A 5752-nucleotide genomic window follows, 5' to 3' on the forward strand; every position below is an offset into this window, starting at 1 on the left:
AATCAAAAAACAAATATTGTTAGAATGATTTAAAAGTTTAAAGGTTTCCTTATTTTTTGAATTTTCAAAACAATTTTAATGGAAATACTGAAAACAATTTTTTTTTATGTTTTCATATTTTAACTTATTTTATTTTCATTTTATAAAAATCATTTTTCAATTTTACAATCAAACAAGTTTTTATTCAATATTTTCTATTTTTATGAAAATGAAAATAAAAACAACTTATATTTTACTTTAAAAGTTTTGGTGGAAGGTCAATAATTTTTAAAATAAATGACTTAAAAACAATTAACACTTCTTTTCTTTTTCTTCTTAGATAGCAGTTTCAATACTTATTATTAACAAAATTTTCTTTTCAACAATAATTGTGAAATCGATGTATTGCAGGAATATTTGAAATTGTTTAACAAAATTCGTTGGAAGTAATGGGTATCAGATACTTCTATCGTAATCCTTTTTGATACGATAGTAAAATAGCAATTAGTATCTATTTCGGATCGATAAAGAAAGAATAAGTAAATGTTAGAGTGATCAATCATTTAAAAATTTTAAATTATCATATAATTTAATAAATTTTAAAAAAAAGCACAATTTAAAATAATGTTTTAATAAATTATACTCTTTTAAGTTATTACCATAGATGTTAGGGAATTGTTAAAATTTACATAATTAAATAAATAGATATATAAATACATAAAAAATGATACTTTTATGTTATCTAAGACATTGATTTATAACATTAATTCCCATGTTATCAAAGAGTATTTATTCTTCTTATTAATCTTATATAATGTTATTTTAGATACACATATATATTTAAGAAAATCACCATTGGTTAAATAATATAACTTTATGTCAAAAAAGTTGTCCTACAAAAGAAATATTAATCAAAAAGTCCAAAGAGAAATGACGAAAAAACTAGGTGGTGCAAAGAGGAAGAGAAACTGCGTCTTGTTGCAGAGCTAAAGTTGTGAGGGCATCTAATATGTCATCAATCCTTGAGTGCGAGAAATCACCAACTGTGAATTTTTCAAAACCACCCTTTACTTGAACCATGCTATAACCAGCTTCCTTCTTCAGTCCACTCCCCTTCATCTTCTTTCTCGCCTCTGCTACACCATCCCACAATCTCATCTGAAGCATACAAGCTTGACAATAGAACATAGGGCGATGTGCTCACTCCTTCATGTTTTAGAAGCCGTTTAGCTAACCGTTCCCCCATCGTCACATCTCCGTGCAGCCTGCACGCGGATAGCAGGCTCCCTAACAACACCACATCTTCCCCGAATGCAAATCTCCTCATGTAATCTTCTGCCTTGTTTAATCCGCCAGCTCGTCCCAGCATATCGATAAGACACGAAAAGTGTTCTATGTCAGGAGCAATGCCTTGGGTTTCTGGCATATCGTCCACCATACCAGCATGATTGCATGCCATCAGAAGCCCCACAAATGTCACACAGTCTGGCTCCAATCCGTTCGCCCTCAGCTGCTCAAAATGCTCCACGGCTCTGCTTCCAATCCCATGGTTCCCAAATGCAACAATGATGGTATTCCATGACACAAGATTACGATGGGGCATCCTGTTAAATACATTATAAGCATATGCAATGGAACCACATTTTGCATACATGTTGGTGAGAGCATTATTCACTCCCACATCTTGATTCGGCCTTGTTCTTATCAGATGAGCATGAATCTGCTTGCCAAAAGATAATGAAGCATGCGCAACAGAGGCAGAAAGGACAGTAGAAAAAGTGAAATCATCTGGTCTCATGTGATACGCATTAAACATCTCCCCAAAAGCTTTAAAACTTTTTTCATGATTTTCACAATGATAGCAGCAGCTATGAAAGTGTTCTAGGAAATGACATCCTTTTCCCGAACTAATTTAAAGACTTTCTCTACGTCTTCCATCAATCTAAACTTTGAGTACATTGTCATTATCACATTACCTATAAAGGCGGTGGAGTCAAGCCTGTGTTTGATTATCTGACAAATGCAATGCCATCCTCTATGTAAAGCATTTGAGTCGGCACAACTCCCGAGAAATCCAACAAAAGTAAAGTGATTCGGCAAAAGGCCTCCTTGATGCATATGTTTAAAAACTTGGAAACCCTTTTCAGCTTGCTGGTTTTCTATGAATCCTGTAATTAAAGCATTATAAGACACGTCATTTGGTTCTAAAGCCTCGGATAGACTGACAAGGCATCACTAGAATGACCGCATTTCATGTACATTTGGATAAGGGAGTTAGAAACAAATGATACAGATGCGTATTCGGACTTGAATGATTGAGCATGAATTTGCTGTCCTTCCCCTAACAACGTGAGGCTGGAGCAAGCGCTAATGGCACAGGAAAATATGTACTCATTGGGCGCAATGCGCATTTGGAAAAACAAATCAAGTGCCGATAAAGGGATCGCAGCCTGATCATAACCAGAGATCATGGCAAACCATGAAATAAGGGTTCTTTCAGACATTTCATCAAACAGCTGTCGAGCAAAGTTGATGCGGCCACACTTCACATAAATGTTAAGGATGTGGTTAGAAACAATGACATCGGCCTGCATACCAACCTTGAAAATGGCAGCATGGAGTGAAAGGCCAGAACGAAAGGCCTTAGTTTTGGAGCAGCGGTGCAACAGCGAGCCGATAGCTTCAGGGACCATTTAATCTAGGCACCGGATACAACAGCTAGGCAATAGCTTCTTTCTTGACTCTACGATTCTTTTTTCCTTAGAAGCGATAATTGTTGTTAATGAAGAAACGGGCTGTAGCAGACGATTTTTTGGTGATGGGTAGTTGAGTTTGTCAATGAAACCAAGCTGAGATTTAATGTCAGCACCATGGTTAGGGTCACCAGGGAAGAAAAAGAAGAAGACTTTTTTTTATGAAAAATAAGAAAACTTTTTTTTTTATGAAAAAAAAGAAGACGACTTGGTGTCACGATTTAGGGGTGAAGAATTAAGATTTAAGAGATATAGAAGAAATAATTTAAGAGAAGACTTGTTCATTCATAAAAGATGATTCCCATGGAATCATGTACAATGTTTATATATTAACAAGTACCTCACAGTTGGCATGTACTGAAAATCGAACAAACTAACTAAAATTATGCTGACTCATGTAGGTTCACTCCAATATATTATAAACCCGATGTCCACAGTTAGCCAGGCCCATTTCCTTCATCAGCTGACCCAATCTCTCCCTCAATTTTGGCCCCAACGGTGACTTTCTCACATTTCATCCCAGCCTTTCTAGTTATCATTCCTTCCCGTTACAATTCCCTGATTTACTCCCAATCCCTAATTGAGTCAAATTAATCCCCAATTCCCCCTTTTTCAACCATAATTCAGCTCCCATCGTGACAATACCCCATTCCATAAGAGGATCCTTGTCCCTAAGGATCGAAATCCAGAAATTGTGTCTTGAGTATGGTATAATCTTCCTAAGTCGCTTCAGCTGGCCCTATGTTCGTCTATTGAACAAACAGTTGAGTGACCGTTTGATTTTGGCGTTTAACCATCCATTTATTCAACACAATGGCAGGGTAAATCTTTAATTGGCCATTAGCCGTGATATCTAGAGGATCGATTGAAGGTACTCGCCCTTTTCTAACCTTCCTCTTGAGTAAACTGATATGAAATACATGATGTAGTTTCGAATTTGATGGTAACTGTAACCTGTACGCAACCTGACCAATTCGTTGTTGGATTTTGTAGGGACCAAAGTATCTCGCAGCAAGCTTCAAATTCTTCCTTAAAGCAATGGATGTTTGTTTATAGGGCTGAAGCTTCAGGTAGACCTCATCTCCCACTTTAAATTCTCTATCCGTTCTATGTTTATCGGCTATCTATTTCATACGATTATTAACCTTAATTAGTTGCTCTCTTAACAACTTATTTAACTGATCACGTTGCTGCATCATGTCTTGAACTGCCCCAACCTTAGATTCTCCTGATCGAGTCAAATTAGGAGGTTTATAACCATAGAGTGCTTCAAATGGGGTCATTCCTAATGCAGTGTGGTAATTAGTATTATACCACTACTATGCTTGAGGTAGCCACTTTGACCATGAAGATGGTTTGACAAAACACATGCATCTAAGGTACTGCTCCAAGCACTGATTAAGCCATTTCGTTTGTCCATCCATTTCTGGATGATAGGCAATGTTGAAAAACATTGTCGTTCCCAGTTGTTTCAATAATTCCTGCCAAAAGAGACTAGTAAAAGTCTTGTCTCTGTCTGAAATAGCAACCTTAAGAGGACCATGTAGTTTGTAGACCTGTTCTAAATATATCCTGACAATTTCCACCACTATATATGGATGAGATAATGGTAAGAAATGGGCATACTTGGTGAATTTATCTATCACCACTAGAATACATGTGTGCTTCATAGAAGATGGTAAACCCTCAATGAAGTCCATTGAAATGACTTCCCAAGCATTGTTAGAAATAGGAATGGGCCGTAACAATCCTGGTTTAGCAATATGTTCTATCTTAGTGCTATGACAAACTTCACATTGTTGCACATGCTATTGAATCATAGTTTTCATTCTAGGCCAAAAAAAATATGACTTGATTCTTTGATAAGTAGCTTAAATACCTGAGTGGCCTCCTATTGATGAGTCATGGAGAGCTAGAATAATCTTTTCTCTGAGGTCCCCCTTGTTGCCTATATAAGCTTTATTTTTGAAATACAAAACTCCTTTAACCAACTTCCAATCTTATGTACTATCTGGTTGAAGAACCAAAATAGGAATTTTTTTTGTGTGCAATTGCATCATCCTCATAACTCTGTTCAATATCATGTATCCAAGTAGGAGTTATAACTGTTATGCCTATTTGTAAAAACTCCCCAGAATCCTCTTATTATCTAGAAAGAGCATCTGCCACTTTATTATGTTTGCCCTTTCTGTATTGAATTGTATAATCAAGCCCCATCAACTTAGTAAGTCCTTTCTTCTGAATGGTTGTAGTTAATTTCTTCTCAATGAGATGTTTTAGTGGTTCATGATCAGTCTTGATGACAAAAGGTCCACTCTTTAAATAGTGTCTCCAGTGAGAAACTGCCATTAAAAATTGTCAAATACTCCTTTTCATATATTGACAAATCTGCATGTTTTGGCCCAAGAGCATTGCTTAGATAAGCTATAGGCCTTCATTCTTGAGAGATAACTGCCCCAATACCCTTCGAACTAGCATCTGTTTCCAAAAAAACAATCTGCTCAAAATTAGGTAAGGCCAGAACTGGAGCTTTGCACATGTCTTGTTTCAATTCTTAAAATGTTTCCATGGCTTCCTGAGTCCAATAAAATCATTCTTTCTTGAGCATATTGGTCAAGAGTTTGCTCAACTCCCCATAACCTTTAATGAATTTCCTGTAGTATCCTATCAAACCTAAGAAACCCTTAAGACTTTCAAATTCTTAGGCAAAGTCCATTATTGCGTAGCCTTAATCTTAGCAGGGTCAGTAACCACTCCCTGTGCTGAAATCAAATGCCCCAAGTACTCCACTTGTGGTTGACCAAAAAAGCATTTGCTCATTTTAGCATATAATTTATTCTCTAACAGAATATTTAAAACCACCCTTAGATGTTGTTCATGTTCTGCCAAGCTAGGACTGTAAACTAAAATGTCATCAAAGAACAAAATGACAAATTTCCTTAAATAGGCACAAAATAAATCATTCATTAATGCTTGAAAAGTAGCTGGAGCATTAGTAAGCCCAATGGGCATTACCTTAA

The 5752-nt window shown here is 36.2% G+C and overlaps 1 pseudogene; it reads right to left on the minus strand.

Annotated features, from left to right (window-relative positions):
* Positions 1–921: 921 nt before the first annotated feature.
* Positions 922–2672, minus strand: LOC120151468 (annotated as a pseudogene).
* Positions 2673–5752: the final 3080 nt, after the last annotated feature.

Source organism: Hibiscus syriacus, unplaced genomic scaffold (genome assembly GCF_006381635.1).
Source record: "Hibiscus syriacus cultivar Baekdansim isolate YM2019G1 unplaced genomic scaffold, ASM638163v2 tig00111059_pilon, whole genome shotgun sequence".
Lineage (NCBI taxonomy): Eukaryota > Viridiplantae > Streptophyta > Magnoliopsida > Malvales > Malvaceae > Hibiscus > Hibiscus syriacus.